Source organism: Pararge aegeria, chromosome 17 (assembly GCF_905163445.1).
Source record: "Pararge aegeria chromosome 17, ilParAegt1.1, whole genome shotgun sequence".
Lineage (NCBI taxonomy): Eukaryota > Metazoa > Arthropoda > Insecta > Lepidoptera > Nymphalidae > Pararge > Pararge aegeria.
The window spans coordinates 1,829,979-1,855,712 of NC_053196.1; the positions used below are offsets into that span (position 1 = coordinate 1,829,979).

At 37.4% G+C, this 25,734-nt stretch overlaps 1 protein-coding gene across 1 annotated transcript in view; it reads right to left on the reverse strand.

Annotated features, from left to right (window-relative positions):
• LOC120631008 (bone morphogenetic protein receptor type-1B) overlaps positions 1-25,734 on the reverse strand; it is a 204,057-nt gene that overhangs the window by 140,499 nt on the left and 37,824 nt on the right. The window lies entirely within an intron of this gene.

A 25,734-nucleotide genomic window follows, 5' to 3' on the forward strand; every position in this document is an offset into this window, starting at 1 on the left:
TATGAAAATTAAGCTAAGTATAGCAAATTGTTATACTCCGTAAAAAGCAGGTCTTCGGCAATGTACAATAATTAATTGTTAAGAACAATTATTTATTGTAAAGTCAACATCTCCTGAGGATGCTCCGGCTTCTTGAGCGAAATGAGCATAGAGGGAACATTGCCGAAGATCTGTTTGGTGTGGAGTATAAAAATTGAAGAAATTATAAATTCCACCATACAGATAATCAAATGCGTACGGAATGATAGCATACATTATACATAATTTAAGACTGAACTACTTCGTGTTATTCAAGAAATTTGAAACGCGACAGTCGAACATGGTGCGAATTTTTACATTTTTAAATAACCATACAGCCAGTAGGTTACAAATAACTTTGTTAAAGAGAGAATGAAACTGTACGGATGAAGTGTATTGAAGTCAGAGCTTTCAACCTAACTGAATTCTATAGCTAGTAGGGCTTTGAATTTTTCAGTTGCTACCCGTGCACCCACCGGCTTCTTCCACTAGTGGGTGCAAGGGGATTCCTATCTACCCGTACTGGGCATTTATAATTTTCTGAATTTCATATGGTCTGATCTGGTATATGAGGCTTCGAACATACCTAGTTAGGGTTACCGGCAAAGATGTGCATGTCGTGCCGCCTCTATGATGTCGCGTAGAAACCAAATATGTAGGTGTACACGTTTAGAGTTGTTATAGTTTAGACCGATGTGCGTTTCGCCAGTTTTTATAACAACAATACCAAACTATACCAAGTACCAAAATCCCCAATACGCAATAAGAGCCTCGTAACTTAGTCCATCATCATCATCCTCAGCTTATTAACGTCCCCCAGCTGCGCAAACGCATCCTCTTTCATAGAAGATACGGTTTTAAAGCGTAGACTCACCACTCTGCTTCAATGTGAGTTGATGAGCTTTACTACTATTATCACAAGTAAGTGATAATAGTAGAGAGACCGAGACCGACGGCATAACGTGCTCTACAGGGCACGAGGGTTGACAAACTAAGCTCGTAAAACTTAAATCAGCAAAGCGCCATCAGCTGAGAGGCGCAGAGAGCGCGCGTACACGCGATCATTATCTGGCCGTGTTTACAGTTGCGCGTGCGCCGGCCGCGCAGGCTAGGCGCCGCGCGGGCGGAGACACACAGCACTTGGATAATTCATAAGGCTGGCCGGCCTGGCGAAATGGCCGCTAAGCCACTAAAGCGGCGTTGTAAACACTTTTACATTACATTTTTAAATATTGAAAGTATGTTATAACTATTGGCAATAGCCTCATTGACTGTTTCAACCAAAGCTCCAATGATACCATATCATAATCAGCAGAGAAGGGAATTAAATTCAAATTGGCCCAGTCCACACATCAAGTCTAGATTAAGCACTAGTGAAGTCAGTAAAATTTCATTAAAAGGGGAATTTGTTTACGGAAGATTAAACAATGTATTAAAACATCGAGGTTCATATACAATTGATGAATTCCTCATGATAAAGTTGCTTGTAACGGAAGCTTTCATCTCTCACGAAAAATTAAAATAATTGTTAAATTGTATAATGTTGTTGGAACGGAGGAACTGCTTTAAGAAAGTCTTGCCAGGTTCTCCTCGGTGGAATCTGCCTTCCGAACCGGTGCGAACAGGCATACCTTAACGTTTCAAAATTCAGATTGTATCGGGCCTACATGATAGATAAATGTTTTTTTTTTTGTAATTTAAAAGCCTTGTCCAACAGGAGCTTTACCCATAGTGATTATGGGCACGCTGGTGAGACGGGTTAGTACTTCTTGATCTCCGTTACCTTTAATCGCCCCGTACGGCATCCGCGGGAGGAGATGGGGTGGATCGCTTATAAACAGAGCTACACTTAGCAGGGCATGCCAGGAACACGTCCTTCAAAATGCCACTCGGTATCCATCAATCGGAGGCGTATGTGTCAAGCCTCATGGTACCTGTCTTTTGGTATTCTATATGATATATTACGGAGAGTGTGCTCAAGAACCATTTGATCTAGTTCCCCCTCGCCTTTTTACCATCGAACCGCGAGGCACCGTAAGGATCTGCATCCCTACGTGGTCGATATACCGCGAACGCGTACGAAGCGCTTCGCATCCGTTTCTTATCCGGAATCTGGAATGCTCTTACAGCTTCCATTTTCCCCAGTTCCTACAATATTAGTACCTTCAAATCAAGAGTTAAAGGCATCTTCTTAGGCAGCTCATCGCTTACCATCAGGTGTGATTGCAGTCAAGCGCTCGTCTATAAACATAAAAAAAAAAATGTGCCTGTTACACAATTGCACTGGCAAACACGCCTTTTAGACCAGAACACGCCAGGTCTAACCATGACGATATTACTTCACCCGACGAATTGTCCCAAAGAGCTCTACTAGGTACTACAAAAATATTGCAAGTATTATGAAACTTCGATACTGATTAGTTTAAGATACGATAGCATATTAAGGACTTCCAACCTCTTATACAAAATTTACATTCAACACTTAGTTGAGGCACTACCGGGGCGATTTGCGAGGGAATCAGCCTTCCGGGCTTCCATATACGCGTTTATAGCGCGCCTAAAACGGCCGCTATGTTATTTATCGCTTTAATTTCAAGTCGTTTATCACAGACATGTGGCGGAATTCAAAAGGTACTAAGTTAACAGCGATGTGTTTGGAATCAAAAAAGCTCTGTCTAGATACTCGTATGATACTGGGAAACATAATCGTCACTAGATGGCGCTCTTTAGATTCCATGCAAATCGTAGTGGACTCCCACGCGATCGAATAAGTAAACGTAGATTTAGAAAGTCACAAAAAGATCCACTACTAGGTACTAAAATATTGCAAGTATTTTGAAATTTCGATACTGACTTGTTTAAGATACGTTCGCATATTACAGACATCTGACCCGATATACTAAAGTTGCTTTCAACACTTAGGCTATGTTTAATTGAGGCACTAGCGGCTCCTACCATGCGTTTTGCGAGGGAACCAGCCTTCCGGGCTTCCATATACGCGTTTATAGCGCGCCTAAAACGGCCGCTATGTTATTTATCGCTTTAATTTAAAGTCGTTTATCATAGACGTGTGGCGGAATTTTAAAAGGCAGTCTCGTAGCGCACCGGGCGACGGCAATACGTTACCGATCGACACTGGCATTGAATAACTCTTCTTCTTTGCCCTAGCCTTATCCCATCATTTGGGGTAGGCTCTCCTCGTTTTTCTGGGATTTCGTCTTGGGATGTCACGCCAATCAGGTTTGCGTTTTTTTAATATCTTTGGCCACAGTCGTCCACCACGTGGAAGCAGGTAATCCTCTTTTTCTTTTATTCTCAGGGAGTTTCAAGGCTTTTCGCACGGCGTGACCGTCACCGCGCCGAATAACGTGCCCGTTCCACCGTAGTCTGACTTCCGTCATTTTGTCGGTTATGGAGGCGACCTTATAACTGCCTCTGATGTATTCATTACTCACTTTATCTGACATTGAATAACTATCATAATATGTTACAGGTAAAACCGACCGGGATAGGGCAGTCGTGAGCGCAATTGTTTCGGGTAAACCAGAAGCCGGAAGGGCTTAGTTTCTGTGGGCTCTTTCTAGACCAGAGCGCGTTTGAACACTTCTTTCTAGCTGTAGTTTAAAGTAAATTAATGTAGCGATCACCGTCGCCTTACAATGGATACATGTATTCTAAACGCTTCATAAGGCCTGTGATAAAATACTTGGCTACTCAGGTTTTGTTTGATTAATGCATTTATTGTTCTCTCTTTATTTTTAAAACTAGCTAAGCCTTGCAAATTCGTTGCACCAAATCGGTTATTATCGGAAAACACAAATAAAATTACATTTTCTAAAAATGAATCCTAGCTAGATCGATTTAAACCCCCGAAACCCCCTGTATACTAAATTTCATGAAAATCGTTGGAGCCGATTCCGAGATTCCAAGTATATATATACAAGAATTGCTCGTTTAAAGATATAAGATTAAAACAGCATTATTTTGACTTTTTTCCTCTTGTGTAATTTTGTATTATTAGTTTTGCTTTTTTTTTTTTGTATCATAATTTTCTACTGGAATAGTTTTTAAGCATCTTGTAGCTACCTATAAGTCGAATCATATGACAATGTATTACATGTAATTACGTTGGTGGGACTTTGAATAAATAAATTGGCTATATGATAAAATAATTTTGTTTGTTTCAAGTCAACATAATTATAATTAAGTTTAGGGCGTAAATTTATTTTATAAATATAACCTCAAATAAACTATGAAAAACTAAATATAATCTAAAACGTCTTCTTAAAATTATTTGAATTATAATTAATCTTAGATTACATTATACCCTACTCACACCAGTTCAGATTGCGGACGGCACAAACAGGTCGTTGGTGCGGTAGACTTTTGCCTGCATATTTTCTTCACAAAAACAATTATAACTGCCAGTAGGTAGGTACTTGAAAACGTCCACCAAATATAGAGGCTATTTAAATCGACGATATACCAGACGCGACGTCGCAAATTGTCTTTTGATGGCTCATATTGACCCGCTATAAAAACTAAGGCTGTTTAAAAGTCGCCTGGCCGACGAGTGGCGCCTTATCCTCGGGTTTTGTTACTCTCTTTGCGAGACGAGAACATAACTCAGTGTAACGCTCGCGCTTGACGTTTACGGCGCAAGAGCACGGTGAGGCGGGCTGTTGTAAGTGGATACGAGTTTGGAGTAATTTAAATTCAAATCATCCCAAAAATAAAGGATAAGGCAGATCGAGGTGGGATAGCGCACAGATTGTGTGCTTTGATTAGACTATCATTTGGTACGTAAACGGAAATAAATACGCTCTTTTTATCGTGGAAATCTATAAAAAACGAATCCTTAATTAAGATATATTAGTTTGTACTAATAATAAAGTCACTGTTATAGTGGTAGCGGTAGCCCAGTCGTTAGGACTTGGAACAGGGGACAGGGGAACAGGGACCAATCCGCCCGATTATGGGCAAAACCTCCCAGTCGGAGAGGCCTTTAGACCTTTTTTATAGGCTGTGAAATTATCATGACGATTAAAGAAATTGATCTCAGTTATAGTCATAATGTTATTTTTAAACTAGCTACTAAGTTTTTGCAATTGACAAAACCTGAACCATTGGCTGTTTATGATAAATTTACCCTCAAGTTTTTTTTTCTCATTATTTAATACGTGCCGTTGTTTGTAGTTTAAATATTCCCTACATAAAAATAAGTTGTAAATATTCTCTTTGAGTGAAATTGTAATTACTTTCGAGAAAATAAACATCTTTAACCACAAACAAAGCCAGCACGGCTAGCATGGGTAGGAGAAAATTATCTTCCCGGAGAAAGGATAAAAATTTATCTTCTCCCAGAGCTTTATCAAATCTCAGAGCACTGGCGCACAAGTTGAAATAATATCCAAATAATATATGTGTAATAATAAACGGGGGTATACTTCTTCTATTCCATGTTTCCGTGCTTTAGCAGGTGGACACGTTAATTATATACCCTGTCAGGGGATATAATCGGGGGATATAATTTTTATCTTCTGCCTGTGCTAGCCCTGCTGAAACGATTCTGGGCTGTGTTGGCAGAACTGTCCTCGGCTTATATGTGCGTGCGCCGACGAAATGGTGCGGCATACGTTACTTTTATACAAAAATATTAGTCTGTCTACCTGCATTTAAAGTAGCGTTGTATATGCTCTAAAACACTCTGCTTTGTGGGAGCAGTCTCGTGCAAAAGTGGGGCAATAAAAGGGGAGGAAGATCATACTATACATCGCAAAATCGTGTCATTGTACCCAACATACGTATATGTTAGACATCATAATTATTATGTAAATATATAATGATTTATAGGTATACATTATTTAAACAAATATGTTAATGTATGCTTATGAGGAAAGTGATCGTATGCTCATTACCTACAAAGTGTACCTATTCCATATTTTGCTAATTTGTCTGTGTTTTGTAAGTAGGTCTAGGATTGAAGTGGGAGTAGAATGTTGATCTTTGTTCATGGTAGTACATTCGACGACTCAATTCATTCCTATTCCTACCCTCGAATTGGTAACACGTGTTAGCGAAAATATATTACTTCAAGTTCACTTTGGTATTTCTTTTACTTTTATACCAAATTCTCGATAGTTTAATATCAGAAGTGGCACGTCCCAACCAAAAATTGGTTAAATGGGTCGCCGAAAGCGATCTAAACGCTCACATCACAATTCCGGCAAACGAAGACGACGGCAAGATGATACGACGAGTGAGTCATCGGACAGCTCCGGCCCGAGGGATCGAAGTCCAAGAAGAAATAGCAGAGATCGTTTGACTGTTTATAGATCTCGTAATCAGCGCAGCACAAGTAAGCGTACCGCTGCTACACCAGAGTTATGCGACGTTGTTTCTGCGACCGGACGAGTTGGAACTTGTACTGATGGCGAAGGAAGAAATATAGTACGGTCAAGAAATTCTGCGACCGGACGAGATACCCTTCAAATGCCTCTTGAGCAGACGAGCGACGGCGCTGCTGCACAGGCGCCAGGCTGTCTGCCCGAAGTGGCTACAGATCCTGCAGCATCCGCGGCTATTACAGACGACGCTACCGACGCGGCTGCTGTGGCCAAGGGTATATTCGCTGGACATCAAGCGCAGGTACCACATAGTGGTACATCAGGTCAGTGTAATACCACCACAATACCTAATTCTTTCTTAAGTAGTAGTGATTTTGCTCAATTGTTACAATCTTTTGTAAAGCCTGGTTTATCATCATCGATTAATACGAACGTCATTAATATGATTCCTGAATTCGATCCATCGATTAAAAATCATCGAATCGATTTATGGTTATCTAAGGTGAACGAATGCGCAAAAATATATCTGTGGGACGAAGCGCATATTATGCACTATGCGTTACCTAAACTTGTGGGTAATGCGAAAAAATGGTATCAGGGCCAGACGTCTGTACTGCGTGAGTGGAAAGAATGGCAGGTGCTTTTACGCAAAGCTTTTCCGACTGAAACCAACTATGGTGTACTTTTGTCAGAAATGCTCGAGCGACGACTAAAATTTGGTGAAAATTTGGACGAATACTATTACGAAAAAATTATGTTATTAAACGCGTGCGAGATTTCTGGCAAAAGAGCTGTAGATTGTATTATACATGGTATAGATGACCGAATGGTTCGCGCGGGTGCGTCGTCCGGACGCTTTACTGAACCGGAAGATTTGTTTAAATTTTTGAAAGATGTTTGTAAGGAGCAAAAAGATATTATAAGAAATTCTAACCTAAATAAAACTAGACAAATTATTAATTGTAACCGGTGTAATGAGCCTGGGCACCGGGCGGCCCTGTGCCGAGCCATTAACCCTCAACTTAATCAGACCACGGTCGTTACCTGCTTCAACTGCAGGGATAGAGGGCACAGAATACAGCAGTGCCCAAAACCTATCATTAAGTGCGAGGAGTGTCACCGTTTTGGGCATAAAAGTGACGATTGCTATTTAAAAAACAATGCAAAAAAATAATGAAAAGCGTGTTTTGTTTGTTGACAGTAAAAAATCTAATAACCTGAAATATTACAAACAAGCTGTAGTCAATAACTGTAGTTTTATTCAATGTTTTGTTGATTTAGGGAGTGATTGCACACTCATTACTAAGGAAACAGTAGAGAAATTTGGTTTACAGTTGTCAAAAGAATGTATACCTTCTATACGAGGCGTAGCTGATGTGGTTATTCCAATATTAGGAAAAACTTCCTTTTCTTTGCGCATTGATTCAGTTGAAGCAAATATTACCGCTTACGTAATTGATAACCGGCATTTACATGTACCCTTACTCGTTGGTCAAAATTTTACCGAACTACCCGACATTGTTATTACAAAAACTGAGAATTCATTTAATATTTTATCACGCAATTCAATACCTGAGCTCCCTAATATTAATGAAGATTGTTTTAATAGCAGAAAAATTAAATTAATTGTCCTATCCGATACCAAAATAAGAACAGTAGATTTACTGCACTGTTATAGTACGGATTTAAGAGATGCTAATATTTATGTCCCAAGTAATTACAGAAATGTAAACGGACAAGAGTATTGTATTCAAGGTGGTGTGTATAAGATAAAGCATGGTAAATGTGATTTGTTAATATTTAATATGGATAATACTGAAGATTCACAACCTCTTTATTTTATCAAAGATTTATTGATTGCTCGTGCTGTTGCAATTGATAACGATAGTTCCTCGTTAAAATGTCCTGAAGAACACTTGCAATGTCTTACCACACACACTTTGAACCCACTTGATCGGAATGATATACTTATTAACCCGGATATTTCTGATAAACAAAAAGAAACAGTCTATAATCTAATAAATGAATATCGCGAATGCTTTGCCCAAAACTTGTCCGAGTTAGGATGTACTAATATTTCAGAATTAGATATTAAATTGACAGACGATAACCCTGTTGCTTACCGTCCTTATCGATTAAGTCACTCCGAAAAAGAAATAGTCCGTGACATGGTAAAAGAATTAGAAGAAAATAAGATAATTGAAGAGTCAGATTCTGCTTATGCCAGTCCGATACTTTTAGTTTCCAAAAAGACGGGTGGTTATCGGTTATGTGTCGACTACAGGGCACTTAATCGAAAAACTATTAGGGATCTTTACCCGTTACCCCGGATAGACGATCAAATAGACCTACTCAGCGGCAATTCATATTTTATTAGTCTTGACATGTCTAGCGGCTACTACCAAATACCTATTAAAGAAGACTGCAAACATTTAACTGCGTTTATAACTCCTGATGGTCTATATCAGTTTAGACGTGCTCCGTTTGGTCTAGCTAATTGCCCTGCTGTTTTTCAAAGAACAGTTAATAAAATGCTAGGGAACTCACGTGAAAAGTGTGCCATAGCATATATGGACGATCTACTCATTTCTGGTAAAAATTTTGATGAGTGTTTAAGGAAACTCGAACAAACTTTTATATTATTAAAAAAGGCTGCTCTCACATTAAATATCAAAAAGTGCCGTTTTTTCGACACTACTATTAATTATTTAGGGTTTGAAATTTCTGCTGAAGGGGTCAGACCTGGTCAAACGAAAATTAATGCGGTTATTTCTTTCCCTGAACCGAAAAACGTCCATGAGATTCGTCAATTTATGGGTCTGGCAAGCTACTTTAGAAAATTTATCGAGCATTTTGCAACAATAGCTAGGCCGTTGACTGACCTTACAAAACAAAACAATCCTTGGAAATGGGAACAACCACAGCGTGCTGCATTTATAACATTAAAGGAAAAATTAACTCAACGACCTATTCTTGCTATATATAATACCGCATATATTACAGAACTACATTGTGATGCCTCTAAAGTTGGATTAGGTGGCATCCTTTTTCAAAAAGAATCCCCTAATTCATGTTTGAAACCTGTAGCATATTTTAGTAGAAAAACCACTATAGATGAAGAAAAATTGCATGCATATGAATTAGAAACTCTCGCTGTGGTTGCCTCATTAAGTCGATTTAGAGTATATTTGTTAGGAAGACCTTTTACCATTATCACTGACTGCAACGCTCTGCGGTCCACTTTTACAAAAAGAGATATACTACCTCGCGTAGCCCGCTGGTGGATAGCACTACAGGAGTACGACTGCTCGATAGAGTATAAGCCAGGACAGGCTATGCAGCATGTGGATGCACTAAGTAGAAACCCACTTCCATGTGCCAATGATAATGATAAAAATGAGCATTTTGCTCGTATACTTCAAATTTCTCAAGATGACTGGCTGCTCAGCTTACAATTAATTGATCCAAAAATTTGTCACATCCGATCAGCCCTTGAAGATCCTCAATATAAAGAAATAGTCGATATAAAACAAAATTTCGTTGTGAAAAATAACCGCTTATATCGTAAAGTAGGAGATGCTCTCAAATTAGTAATCCCTAAAGGTGCTAGATGGCAGATTTGCCAGCGCAATCATGATGACATCGGTCATTTTTCAGTTGACAAAACACTTGAAAAAATTAAAAAAGATTTTTGGTTCTCTAAAATGAATAAATTTGTTACCAAGTATGTTAAATCATGCTTGCATTGTGCATTTGGAAAAGAGCCTGCTGGTCCTAAAGAAGGCTACCTACACAGTATACCAAAAATTGATATCCCGTTCCATACAATACACATTGATCATTTAGGCCCCTTTGTAAAAAGTTCTCATGGTAATCAATACATTTTATTGATAGTCGATGCTTATACTAAATTTTGTTTAATTAAACCACTGCGTAATACGAAGTCCACCCCTGCGATCAGGGTTCTTAAAGAAATATTTTGTACATTTGGAAATCCTTGTAGATTGGTATCCGACCGCGGAACTTGTTTTACGTCGCAAGAATTCAAACGCTTTTGTTTGGAATTTGAAATTCAACATATTCTTAATGCGGTTTCTGCACCTCGCGCCAATGGTCAGGTTGAGAGATACAATCGAACTGTTTTAGATAGTCTCAGAGCTTATAATAATGAGATGGGTGAGAACAAATGGGACCTGAACGTAGGAAAAATACAATGGGGTCTTAATAACACACTCAATAAGGGCATAGGTAAAACCCCGGCTGAAGCCCTATTTTGTAAACGACCGTTAAGTAAAGGTGAAGGCATGTTAGGCGACACAATAGCTGAAACTAGACAGAATGACAAAAGTATTGAAGATATAAGACAGGAAATTAATGAGCATATAGATAAAGATCAGAGTCAACAAAAACAGAGGTTTGATCAGAATCGAAAAGCAGCTAAAGTATATAGAATTGGAGATCTTGTTAAAATTTTGAAAAATATACCGTCTAATGAAGGTAAAAGTCGAAAACTTTTGCCAAAATATACGGGGCCTTTTAGAATAAGTAGTATTTTAGGGAATGATAGGTACGAGATATCTAGTATTCCCGGCTCAAATATTACTAGGGGAAAATATTCTAATGTTTGGTCTGCTGATCGTATACAACCGTGGATCACACTCTTTAGTGATCAAAGTGATAATTCAGATGATGATACGGGCTCAATAAAAGATTGATGATATTAATTACTATATTGCTGGTTTGATAATATTAGAGATTATGATGAATAATTAACGTCTTTTACGTAGGTGCTATCGATAGTTTAGTGTCTATTTTATTTATTACTACATATTATTCTGTTATTATAAGATTTTTTTTTTTTTTGTGTCTGTTATAATAAAGTCAGAAGTCGATCAAAGTTAACAAGTATTAATTGTTAAGTGATTTGATAACTGAAATTGGCTATTTTTTTTTGTATATTTCATATTATAATGAGATTATGCAACATTTTATTATTTTTGTATATCGGACTATGATAATATTTGTTGTTACTTACTGTGATTCTATTATTTTGTTAGGATATTATACAATGATAAATTGACTTGGTTTTTGTGTTAATATATTTTGTTTTGTTACTCTGGGTAGTGATTACTTTGATAATATTAATTAGTGAGTATTTTGACAGTTGATATTATGAGAACAGTGAAATAATCTGGAAGGCGTGATACGATCGCTATCTTGCGATGAGGGATCCGCTGCAGATGTGTTATAAAATGATTTGTCACATTTATCTGGAAGTCGGGACGGCCGCGAAGTCTAGTAGCAAGATAAGCTTTTGACTTGGCGGTGAGGGGTCCGGTGCAGATATGATGAATGGGATTGGAAGGCGAGGGTGGCCCGGATTGGGTGAAGTCCTCGATGCAATCTAATATGTTGGGAAGTTTCACACGATTTCATTATGTAGTGTAATGAAATGAGGGGTGAAGTGCCAACAGTAAAATGAATACTGGGATTGGAAGGCGGGGGTGGCCCGGATTGGGTGAAGTCCTCGATGCAATCCAGTATGTTGGGCAGTTTTGCACGATTTCATTATGCAATAATGTTGTGAAATGAGGGGTAAAAAGTGCCAACAGTAAAAATGAATATTATTTAGTCATCATATATACTAGATCATAAACTTATATTTAAAGCCGATTTTTTTGGTGACACTATGTTAAATTAAATGTCAAAGTAAATATAATAGTGTTGTTTAATAAGTTTGAGGACAAACTTTGTGTAGTAAGGATGGCCGAATGTTAGACATCATAATTATTATGTAAATATATAATGATTTATAGGTATACATTATTTAAACAAATATGTTAATGTATGCTTATGAGGAAAGTGATCGTATGCTCATTACCTACAAAGTGTACCTATTCCATATTTTGCTAATTTGTCTGTGTTTTGTAAGTAGGTCTAGGATTGAAGTGGGAGTAGAATGTTGATCTTTGTTCATGGTAGTACATTCGACGACTCAATTCATTCCTATTCCTACCCTCGAATTGGTAACACGTGTTAGCGAAAATATATTACTTCAAGTTCACTTTGGTATTTCTTTTACTTTTATACCAAATTCTCGATAGTTTAATATATATAACTTACGATAGAATACGGGTATTTTTTCTAGCACGAGGATGTATCCTAAGATGTATAAAAAGAAATAGATACGTGATTCCATTCCGGGCGGAGAGCTTAAACAAATTCAAAGAGGTTGGTACACGGTTCTTGTTAAACATTTCCTATCATGCATATACGTTACAGACTGGTTACTATTTAGTAATCGTATTATAAATCTATGCTTGCGAAATGCTATTTAGCAAGAAACGAATTATATCGCTGTTAAACTCAGTATACTGTGTATACGATGCTTTGTAAGTTAGCACGTGCTATAAATAGAATTGCAAAATTTTAATATCATGATTTCATTGACGTAGTAGTCCTTATTTCATGTGGCACAAAGATATTTTAAAATAAGAGGATCTCTATACAATCTATCCCCATTTCACCCTGTTTTAAAAACCAGCAATAGCAAATCAGAAGCTTAAGATAAGATTATTTTAGGCAACAAAGCAAAAATAGCATTAATACCTACTGCCAATATCCGTTTGATCCCATACCACGTCTCCGCTATTGGACGAAGGTGTAAAAAGGACGGCTACTGTACGTGTTTTGACACAGCCGCGCGCGATTATCTTACGGTCAAATAGTTTCTTCTGCGCTTAACAACGGCTAATAAAATAAGAAATTTTCAGGTAAAGACATAGAATTCATCATTCATTCATTCATTCCAAAACTTTTTAGGGGTACAGTAAAAGACCACAACTTTTTTAGCAATAGCATTTAACAAGCGAACATACAAGAATTCGCAGGGTAATGAAATAAAGGGAAAATAGCATTTATAACCATTGCTAATATACATTGGATCCCATGCGACGTCTCAGTGGACGAAGGTGGAAAAAAAGGTACTACGACTAATAAGGACTCGGCTAGTACGTGCTTGGACACAGCCGCTCGCGATTATCTCACGGCCGCGGAACGGGGTCATGTGGGAACCAAATAGCTGCTTCTGCGCTTAACGACCGCTGCTAAAATAAATAATTTCCAGGTAAAGTCACGGAATCCATTCCGTTCGTGTGCGATGTAGATGATAAACTTTTTAGTGGCACGGTCGAAAACCACGACTAGGCGTGCCTGGGCGTGCTCACGGATCCACTAATATTATAAATACGCAAGGTATGTCCGTCTGCTATGAAAGGTAAAAGCTATACCTGTTTAACCAAATCGTCATATTTCTGTAGCTCGATACATCCGGTGAGAGTGCGGTGAAATGCTAGTGGGAAAGATTTAAGCTTTCCTTTCGGGGAGACAGAGTTCTATCCCTAGCTTACCTCTAACTTTTCCGAGTTATATATGCGATTTATTTAGGCAATGAAATAACAATTGATTTAACGGTGAAGGAAAACAGTGTGAGGTAACCTGCATTGTGTGTCAAGGGCGTGTAAGTGTACCAAATCCACGCACTAGAGTCCAACTCAAAGTCAAATATTTCTTTATTCTATATAGTTTAGATCTAAAAAAAAAGTATTCAGTATCGCTAAGCCTTAAATGAAGGGTTTGCTGCTGTCCGCTGAGGAGTTCTATCCTCTATCTCCAACCACAGTTTGAACAAAATTAAACACATATCATAACCTCTATAGTACAAAAATAATTATTTAAATCGGTTATAATTTGTCGGAGTTATGGCGTTAAATCGTCAAACACTTTCATCCCCTCTCCCAAAGGAACCGAGCTTAATGTCGGGATAATAAATATCCTATACTTCTAACACTTCCAAGAATATGTGTACAAAGTTTCATGGGGATCGGTTAAGTAGTTTTTGCGTGAAAGCTACAAACAAACTTACATTGACATTTATAATATTTACATACCCTGTATGCGCGCCACTGGTAGTGTGCCAGTAATGGATTTATATGATGACGCCGGAGTGGTCCTGATATCTAAATAATATTATTTCCGTTTCTGATAATTTACATTTTTATTTATACTACGGTACGTTACTGATTACGTTACCATTGCATCCACAATACAAAAATAAATGAACCACCCTCTACTGTCGGATTCTTCTTAGTAAAATCTATCTACTAAACTGGTAGTAGTTACTATAAACACAAAGACTTGTTGTTTAAGTGGTAATAAAGTATGAACTACCTTCTATATATAAAAGAATTTAGACTTTTTTATATTTAAAAGGTAAAATATCAATCCTCAGAAGCATTATAAGTATACGTGTCCGCGGATGCTTCAAGATTACGCCATTTTATTAAGGGCCTATCCTTAAAACGAAGTATGAGAAGGATAGTGATGTACTATGGTGAATGAATAAATGAATGAATTAATGAATTAATTAATACACTTTTATTGTACACCACAGAGAAAATTTTCAGAGATACAAATACAACAGCACAATAAGGTAGAACGTACAATTTGGCGGCCTTATCGCTAAATAGCGATCTCTTCCAGGCATACAAGAAAATGTTATAAGAAATAAGTAGGTGGTACAACAAACAAAATTAAATATCAGGATTTAAAACTAAATTAACATTTAAAAAAACATAAAACATAGTATATACTAAACATAACATATTAAAGATATGTACAATAATATAAAATATATTCCATACATATATACAAACATATAAACATACAAATACGCTACTATAAATACTTAATTAAAAAAAAAAAAAAATTAATAAAATAAAAGAACCCTTAAAAATATGTAGAAAACGAAATAAACAAAAAAGAATACAGTGATCATTCCCATCAATGCCCGGCCGATACAGACAAGTAGTGATCCTTCACTTGTTTCTTAAAAATGCCGATCGTTTGCGCCTCACGAATCTCTAACGGCAGGGCGTTCCAAAGTGTAACGGCCTGAACCGTAAAGGATTTGTGGAAAAAAGAGGACCAGGCACCTTCAGGATATGGAGTTATGTACTAAAGTCTTAATACAATTGACATTAAGATTAATATGCGAATAGTGTAATTTATATCTTTTAAAATGCACTGTGTACGCATGTTTCACTCCAAGCATCATTCAAAGATGTTGACTTTACAGTGAATAATTGCTATGCTAACGTAATAGTCCGAATCAAACGCTACGTACGTGCGTCTCGATGCGCAAAATTCAATATTCGGTATAGCCAATCAGCAGGATCGGTAGAGTGTGTGTGTGTGAATTTCGGTTCGTTCTTTGCGAAATAACACACGCGGCTAACGAAATAACACTCGCAGTCTTCCGCGTCGAAATAAAGTTCGAATAGTTTGTAACAAATTAAGCAAAATGTTCATTATTTTTCATGGAATTCTGCAAAGATACGCTTGCCTGCACGCAGCGTAGGTCTGCCCCCAACGAGGTGGATAGATGACATCAGGCGAGTCGCTGGGAGCCGCTGGAGCCAAGCGGCCCAGGTCCGTGGATTGTGGAACTCCCTACAAAAGTCCTATGTCCAACAGTGGACGACAATTGATTGAAATTATCCATTATGTAACTAAGTAGATTTTTACTTATGGATTGTAAAGTAGCATAAATACGCTAAGGCGGGCCCTTAAGGATTAACTAACTCTTTCGGTATGAGGCACAATCATTAGCGAACAATTATATCCACAATACTTCGTATTCCTTCTTCGTATCAATTACTCATTAATAGAAGGTAATTACTGTTCAAACAGGTCATGAGTAATGTTGCGTATGAAAGAACTTTGTTGAATAGAAATTATAAATTCCGGAAAGAAGGCAAAGTGTCTTATCTTATACAGATATCGATCTACTAATTGAACAGCCGATTGGCGCAGTGGGCAGCAACCCTGTTTCTAAGTCCAAGGCCGTGGGTTTGTTTCCCACGAATTTTTATCTGTATATTATAAGTATTTATGTGTATTATATTCGCTTAAACGCCAGTTGAAGCACAAAGCAGTAAAAATTCAAAATTCAATATTAATTTATCCAATTAGGCCTACTTTATAAGCACTTTTGAAACGTCAAGTACGTCTGTATGTGGTGACTCTACCACCGGTTCGGAAAGCAGATTCTACCGAGAAGAGCCGGCAAGACGGAAGTTACTCTATTCCAACATCGACATTTACAATCATTTTTCTGTCTTGCGGGAGATGAGAGCGAAGCTGGCTACTTCCAATCTAACTTGTCGTTAAGAAATTCAACAAAATGTAAGCTAAAAACATAAGTGACACCTGCCACCTGACACTAGCTTGTATAAAATATTTAGCCGAAACACAAGGAAAAAAAAAAAAAAAGCATTGTTCTTAAATGAACATTAATGAGGCTTTTCTTTGAAACAGTTATTTTTCCGTATGAGTTTGTATGTGAAAAACACTATAGCAGCAGGGCCGTAATTTATTTCTGGCGTTTGTACAGACGGTGTATCTAGCGTTACCATGGACACTGCCCGACTTTGTGGCAAGCTTCTTGGTTTAGCTCTGTAAATTTTATATTCCGTACCGTGTTTTATTTTTAATTTTATTTTTGTTATGTATAGACTTAAGGTTTTGGCATGGATGAAGCAGTTTCAAACACGTCTGTGAGCACACAGGGTCCCCCTGAAAACCAGCGCCGCAGCTCGCTGTGGCTTCGTGCTGTGGCGGAACCCTATTTGTCCACATGCTTTTTGTTAGATATATTTTTGTATACAATTGTAAGCGATTTTGTGGGCAAATATAAAATTTCATTTCATTTCATTTCGAATATGGTATATATATATTACTAGCTGTTGCTCGCGACTTCGTCTGCGTTAGATTTTGTTTTTAAAGTATTCAGTATCGCTAAGCCTTAAATGAGTATAGTAGTATATATATATATATATATATATAACATGTCTGTCAATTAATTATAGACAAATAATTTGCAATAAAATAAAATTGCGACTATAATTAAAGATCTAAGCTATCCTATCTCTTAAGTTGGACCAGACTGCTCACGGTGTGCCAATTTAATTTTAAATCGGTTAAGTAGTTTAGGAGTCCATCGCGGACAAACATCGTGACAGGAGATTTATATATATTAAGATTATATAGTAATAATTGTCGGACCGAGCTGATGGCCCACCTGATGGTAAGTGGAAAAACAGTCTCCTATAAACAGAGCAAGGAGCACGTCCTGCAACATGCCGCTCCTCGACAATTTGAGGGGTAGGTTGTAAGAGTCATGTGCCTGTAATAACACCGGCCACCACGCCTTCAGATCGGAACTCAGCATTGCAACAATGCTGCTTAGCGGCAGAAATAAACATGGCGATAGTATTTCCTCGGACGAGCTCCGTCTCAAAAAGCTCTGCTGCTACTGAAAGCAATAATTGCTTTATTTATTTACTAGCTGTTGCCCGCGACTTCGTCTGCGTTTGATTTTGTTTTTTGATGTTAAAGAATTCAGTATCTCTAAGCCCTCTATCTCCAACCGCAGTTTGGGCAAAATTAAACACATATTATAACTTCTATTGTACAAAAATAATTATTTAAATCGGTTATATTTTTGTCGGAGTTATGGTGTAAAATCGTCAAACACTCATCCCCTCTCCCAAAGGAATGTAAATGTAAAGGAATGTAAAAGGGAAGGCTTAATGTCGGGAAAAAAAATTATTCTATATTACTTCTAACACTTCCAAGAATATGTGTACAAAGTTTTATGAGGATCGGTTAAGTAGTTTTTGTGTGAAAGCGTAACAAACAAACTTACATTGACATTTATAATGTTAGAAGGGATTTTCATTAGGACTACCAACAAAATTACATGTATTATAGTTATGGATAAAGCTATCCTTAGGTTACTTATGACACATAATTTCACTTATAGGTAGTCACAGCATGCACTGGTTAGTATGTACGATAACTCAATTATATACAAGTATTATTAAAAGATATGTATATATATAATAATAAAATTTTAACAGAAATAGAATCTTACATTATCAATGATTTATGCAAGTATGATTAAAAAACATACATTAGACGTTGGAATTGATTACGGTCGCCAATAATAGCCCTACATGTTTGATGAATAGCTCCAGCGGACGTGGATACCTTAATTAACGACTTAAATGATTTTAATATGCGCTATGACAAGACAACCGCCATATTCGGAAGTTGAATAATAAATATTAATCGCTATTACAAACTCTTGAGCATGTTTAGATCTCAACGGCTAAAAACTTGAATCTGTACAGCACCAGTTGAAGCAATCGTAAAAGGTAATGACAACTTTTTAACAAACTTTTTCTCGGCTGGTGTATATAATCGTTTGGAGTTTTTTGTATTTGATTTTGTTATGTCCAAGTGGCCTCTTAAAGTACGTCGAGATGGTTCGGTCCATAAACGAAAAGCGAACCGGTTTCCATTATCGATGGCGAGCCGCGATATGGGGTGAGGCGCCTGCCCGCCGACCACCGTCGTCAGAATAATTGGACGCCACAGGACTTCACACCATCCACACAATTCCTACTAACACTTTGCCCACCTCTCGCTCCACCTAACCAAAATTTTGATAAGCATAACAGAGATAGCGAGAAACGAAAATGAACAGTATCACAATAAAATGAATACTGAGCATTGACGATTCGAATCCGAACGAAGGTAATATATGATACTGGAATGGAATTCGAGGACGTTAGGTTTAATCGAAACGTTTCAATCTACCGTTTCAATGCATGTTTCTTTGATAATACGTAAATCGAGTGCAGATAAATTATAAACAGATCAACGATAATGTGAGATGGATTTAAAGTCAAAGTCAAATATTTCTTTATTAAAATAGGCACATAGATGGCACTTTTGATGCGTACATTACATGTAAAGTATAACATAGGAGTGAGTTGATGGCGAAAACTAAATTAGTCAACTTAAAACTAAAGCTACGAGGGTTCCAAACGCGCCCTGGTCTAAGAAGCAGCCCACAACAAACTTAGCCGATTGTTATTTTTTTTTGTTAACACCACCTCACATTGTCTTTTAAAACTATTATAGAACCAACCAGGTTAGAGCAATAATTTACACCCAAGCATTTTTATCGTTAACGTAGTCCTTAATACTATAATAGCACTTTTCTATAAGCTTACGTTTAATACAAACTTTGAACTTATTCAGAGACATCTCCTAGATATCAACTGGTAGTTTATTGTAAAACTGTATACAATTTCCTTTAAATGAATTACTTATTTTATGTAGTCTAGTATATTCTACTGCAAGTATATTTTAAATTTTTGCTTCTAATAATTTAAGAGTTATTATCCATCACACTTTTTGATCGCTTCGATAGACACGTCTATCATTTCATTTAATTAGCTTCCTCCGGCTATATTCCTTTGTTAATCAATCAATGAATAAGCCTACACTCCATCATAGAACAGAGCACTAACGATCTGTCAAGACGACCTAAAATTCTTTAGTTGTATCAATGAAAGTTGCATTTGTATAGGAGTTCGTCGACCCAACGAGACGTCGCGGAATCTAGCAGGCGACCGTGTATTTCGGTCCGACGGATGCCCATAGGCTTCCTCGGCAGTAAATCCACAAATATATAAATATCCCAACGATTTCATACGAACAGCATAATGTTTATGCGGACTTTTACGACGACGGGAGCAGCCGATAAGGCCGTCCTTTACGAGTTCACCGATTACGCTCATTCAGCGAACTATAACGGAGACCAGTATTGCGAGATCCACTAAGGGCTCTCGGAACATTTCTATCAGAGAGTGCAGAAGATTCATATCGTGATCCGTGGGAGATCTCGGTAGACTGGCGAAGATCCCCCTAGGCGAAGCAAAATACATTGTATTGGGATTGATATTTTAACATCTACTTGGAATCGGACAAAACTTAAAACTAACATTCATATTTTAAATACACAAACAGTACAAACAAACTATTCGAAGAATCTGATTTGAGTTTACAAGGAATTTCTATTAGCTTAGGGAGAAAATGGAGTTATTTTTATTCGTGCTTCAGAAGTGCCACCCATAAATTTAATGAATGCAGTCACCATCTTTAACTTTCATGATTGTAATAGTAGTTATTACAATCATGAAAAAGGTAAGGTAGCGGTGACAACGCAATGAAAAGAACTTCGACTTCACTATTGGGAGGCGGAGTTTAAATCTCAGCACGCACCTCTAACTTTTTTAAGTTATACGCGTATTTTTTTTTTTCTTTTTATATATTAATAACGGGCAAACGAGCAAGTGGGTCTCCTGATGTTAAGTGATCACGGCCGCCCATAAACATCTGCAGCACCATAGGAGCCACCGAATTGATTTATCCGCTCCTTGAATTACCCTAGATTGTATTTTTGAGGAAACATCAGATGGGAGATTGTTCCATAATTTGCATTTAAAAACAGTAGAAGAATACCAGGCATCCAGATGATGAGGGTGAAATTTATTTCTACGGGGTGAGGTGCGGTCGGAGAACAGGGAAGGAGGTATCAACGCAAACAACTCTTTAAGAACATTCTATTAAAATATGACTAGCTTGAACGGTGAAGGAAAACATCGTGAAGAAACCTGCATGCCTGAGAGCTTTCCATAATGGTCTCAAGTTTGAGTAGAGTACACAACTCCGCACTGGGCCAGCGTGGGGCTCCAAGTTCCTTCTCATTGTGGGAGGCCCGTACTCTGTAGTGGGCCGTTAATGGGTTGATATGTTGATGATGTTGAATAGTAGTTAAATACCATGGGCTTTAAATGTTTTTGTCGACCTGCTAAGCGCAGTGGTCCACGCTGTTGTCTAAAAAGTGGGAGGAATTGGGTGAAGTCACTCGCAAGGACTATTTGGGAATGAATTAATGAATACATTTTTTATTGTTTACCTCATGAAAATACAACAACACAACAACAATGGCTATACGTCTGGCACTGTACCAGGCTCAATCACAATCTTGTTCCTCCTTCTCCGTTCTACCACAGAACAGCGAGACACCGTGAGCGGTGGCATCCTTATATGGTTGATATATCATCAACACGCACAAAACGTTTTTTATCCACGTTTCTGATACGTGCCGCTAAGATGTGGAACGCCCTCCCGGCAACTGTGTTTCCGGGCAATTTGAGTACCTACACGGCTAGAGTGAATAGGCAATAGGCTTTTTCTAGGCAAGCGTGCTCAAACCTAGACCTCATAATTGCTTTCTTACGGGCATGATTGTCGTCAAGCGCTGGCCTATCGTTAATAATAATAAAAAAACACGGTTCAAACACTGTCTAAGCGATACTATGGCTAAATAAGCCGATGCGCGAACGACATTTACGGCCGCATTTGGCAGTTGAACCCTTCGGCGCAATCAGAAGATCCCGTGGATCTTCATATTGCGCCAAAGAATGAACATGAAATAAACTAAAAGGATGCTAGTTTATTTCATGAAAATATAGAAAATATAATAAAAACAAGTCAATACAATTTCGGCTTTTAGGCTTTTAGGCTCGTTTTCACCCAACTGGCATAGACATGCTACCAAACGATTTAGATTAAGTACCGGCTAGGGGTATAGGTTTAATATAGCTGCCATACCCCTAACAAGTTCGTCGGTGACCGTCTTGGACTTCATCATCACTTACCAGTACAACGTTACCAACGTAAAAATTACTGTTATTTTCAATTACCTTATCTATCTTATTATCCTAATCTTGTAATCTTAGCGTCAATCTGTAATTTTATACAAAGGACAAAAAGTCAATATTGGACAACTTGATACAAATTAGACAGAAAGACGTTTCTCTAAAGTCAATATTGGACAACTTGATACAAATTAGACAGAAAGACGTTTCTCTAAACTCAAATTTACACAAGGGCTTATGCGTATGGATTTGGAAGCCGAATACCAATAAAATATAAGCATAAAATAAAACAATGTAATAAAGGTGTCATTTTTTGCACGAAGATTAAATTAAGTGATACGTAGGATAACAAAACGGCCATAGAGATAAAATACAATGTAAAAGAGCTCGTCTCATTGGCGTGGGATTCGGATCGTACAAGGTGCATCCGGAGGCTTCCAATAGAATTGCCATGTTCAAATCTACTGTTTTAGGATATTTTAATTGGAATTTATATGCAATGAGAGACTGCTGAGATGTATGTTTTTTTTTTACTTTTTTCTGTACCTTTGTTTGGTTATAACAGTGTATACATTCATTCATAATAAGGAATTTTCAAAGTATCTTTCATTATAAAATTTTAACTAAAACACGGAAGTGTTTTTATAAAGAAACTAGTGTTGCCCAAATTCAGTCTTGGTCTTGCAGTCTTGGTCTTGTTCTTGCGTTTTTGCAAGACCAAGACCAAGAACAAGACCGCGTATTTTTAGCAAGACCAAGACCAAGACTGACCGTGCAAGACTTGAGCAAGAACAAGACATAGCCTGCAAGACTCTTGCGTCTTGCAGCTAGGACTTAGCGCTATTTCACGGAGTAGTTAGGTGTAACAGTTCGGTGTATAGGTAGGTAGGTACGCTTAGGAATTCTATGAGACGCAAAAAACTATATCAAAGAATATGAAAAACTGGACCTATGCGCATTACGACTAATACCATAAACATAGCGAATAAAAAAATATCTATTAAAATCAAACTGAGTGCATGCATAGTTATGTTTTAACCATCGGCACTTTGATAATGCGGCATCAAAGGTTTTGTACTTACTTCTCAAAGAAATTTGCCGCTTTTCGGAAGTACATGGTTATGATACACGCGCCGGCGGCTTCTTTTGAAATCTAAAACAATCGTTGCCGCCGCGCCGAAATCATAACATTTGACACTATTCATGCAAAATAATTTCGAATTTTAAGAGTACCTACAGGTGTTCCAAAGAATAAATAAGTTTCAGAGTGCTTAGAATGAAAATGAATACATTATACTGATCACGCAAGTAGTATTATGATTAGGATAAAATGGTGAGGATAGGTAGTAGATGTCATAATAATTCATTCTAGTAAGTAATTATAATATTGATTACTTATATGGTTTTAAACTAATTACTTAGGTACTATTATTGTACATTTAGTCATTATATTTCTTAAGTTTTTACAAGAAAAAATAGCAAAAAAGTGTTCGAATATCTCTGAGAGAGATGATGAGAGTAAGTATTTACTAGCTGTGCCCGCGACTTCGTCCACGAGGAATAGTAACTTTGGAGGTATAGTGACGTTCAGGATTTATTTATTTATTTTAAAACTTCTGTCATCAAACATACAAACGAACTCTTCAGCTTTATAATATTAGTATAGATGCACGCCAAAACATTCACTTATATGTAAAGAATAGTGATTGGCACTAATTCTTTACATATATTTTATTCACGGGTCGCGTCTGTACAAGTAGGTAATATTTAGTGTGTGTTTGTACGCCGCACGCGGCATCGTTCGATTTGCGGCGGCATCCTTTTCATAGAGCCGGCACGTGGCGAGGCGGCGCGGTAAAAAGCAAGGAAACGTACTATAAATGAAGGAATTATTTTAATTCCAGTCATTTCCAATTGAGCTGTGCTTCGATTCTAACTTAATAATTGTTTTTACTAATTCTCGTTGTTTTCTAAAAACGTATCACGTGTACAATTTAATATGAGTGACGAAGATTCAAATTATTCTAGTCCGAGTAACGAGAGTTTGAGTCACAGATCTAAAAGACCCAAAAGCAAATTTGAGGAGTTTTTCGAAATAATTCATGCATCCCAAACTGCCTTGTGTAAATTGTGCCAACATAAAAAGATTGAAATAAAAATGAAAAACAGAAACACTTCAGGCTTAAGGAAACATCTAATGTCTTTCCACAAAAAGGAATCAGAAATATTTCTTCCTGTTAAACCAAAATTAAGTGGAGATATCACAAGCTTTTTAGTAACCGCTGGAAGAAGTGGACAGGTAAGAATATTTTTTTAACAGTTAAAAGAATTTTAACTCCGCGTAGCTATTCATGCGATACTTTCAAAAACGCCATTAACTTACGTAAGTATTTTTGAGTTAGTGGTGTTTTCATCTAGGGGTGCGACATATTAAGTATGTAATTATCGTCTTAAATATTTTTTATAAACACCCATATTTTCATTTAATCGGCCAGTAACAACTAAGTACTTTATTTTGGTAAATTACAGTACAGTGCAACCTTAATATAACAAATATCAATTTAACGATTTTCTCGATTTAACAACAACAAACCTCCTCCTCTTATACGCTCAAACCTAGTATGTTTTAAATAATAACACAAGATTTATTGTTTTGTTTCAGTCGGAAAACAGCAGTGACAACATCACGACAGCTACAGTTGATTGGGTGGTGAAAAAATATCTTCCCTTCTCATTTTTCGATGACGAAGCTACACAAGTATATTTTCGACGTATTTGCCCTAATATGGTGTTTCCTAAAAGGTCTACACTTAGAAGGAAAGTCAAAGAGCGATTTGAAGAGCTCCAATTGAATCTCAAGGAACGACTTCAACCATTATCATCTAAAATGTCGTTTACCATTGATGGGTGGACGTCAATTGCTGGTAGGAGTTACTACGGGGTTACTATTCATTATATAGACAACGAATGGAAGTATCGATCTGTAGTTCTTGATTTTATACCATCACGCGGTCGACATACTGGGGAAGATATTGCAACGATTTTCCATGAATGTTTATTGGAATATGGCATAATTGATAAAATACAAGGTATCACGGTCGACAACGCAACTGCAAATACCAAATTTATGTATGAACTGGGCAAACAGCTGCCGCCACACTTTGATTCAGACAATCAACATTTCCGGTGCTTTGCTCACATTTTAAACCTTGGTGTACAAGATTTATTAAAGACCTTAGCATTACACTGTGAGTCTGACACTAACGCGCAAGATCAGCAGTACGAAGACTATGCAGACGAAACTGAGGATGAGGAAGATGAAGAATCTGCACCAAATATTGCTGACTCGCGTACATCTGTAACAAAGTTACGCAGTATTTCCAGTAAAATAAAAAGAAGTGAGATAGTGAAGAAGAAGTTTCAGTCTGCTTGTGAAGCAGCTGGCGTGCCATCAAATCTAAATGCCATTCTTGACTGTCCAACGAGATGGAATTCCACACATGATATGATTGGATTTGGTTTAAAAGTGAGAGCGGGCATTGACATATTGTGCAGTTCTGTCACCGAATTGAATGATTTTCAAATCACAGCTAATGAATGGCAGGTACTCGAAAAATTACATAAATTTCTAATAAACTTTAAACTTTTAAGTACAAAACTTGGTGGAGACAAATATGTTACGTTACCGCTAGTCATTGTATCATTTAATCTCTTGCTAGATAAAATTGAAT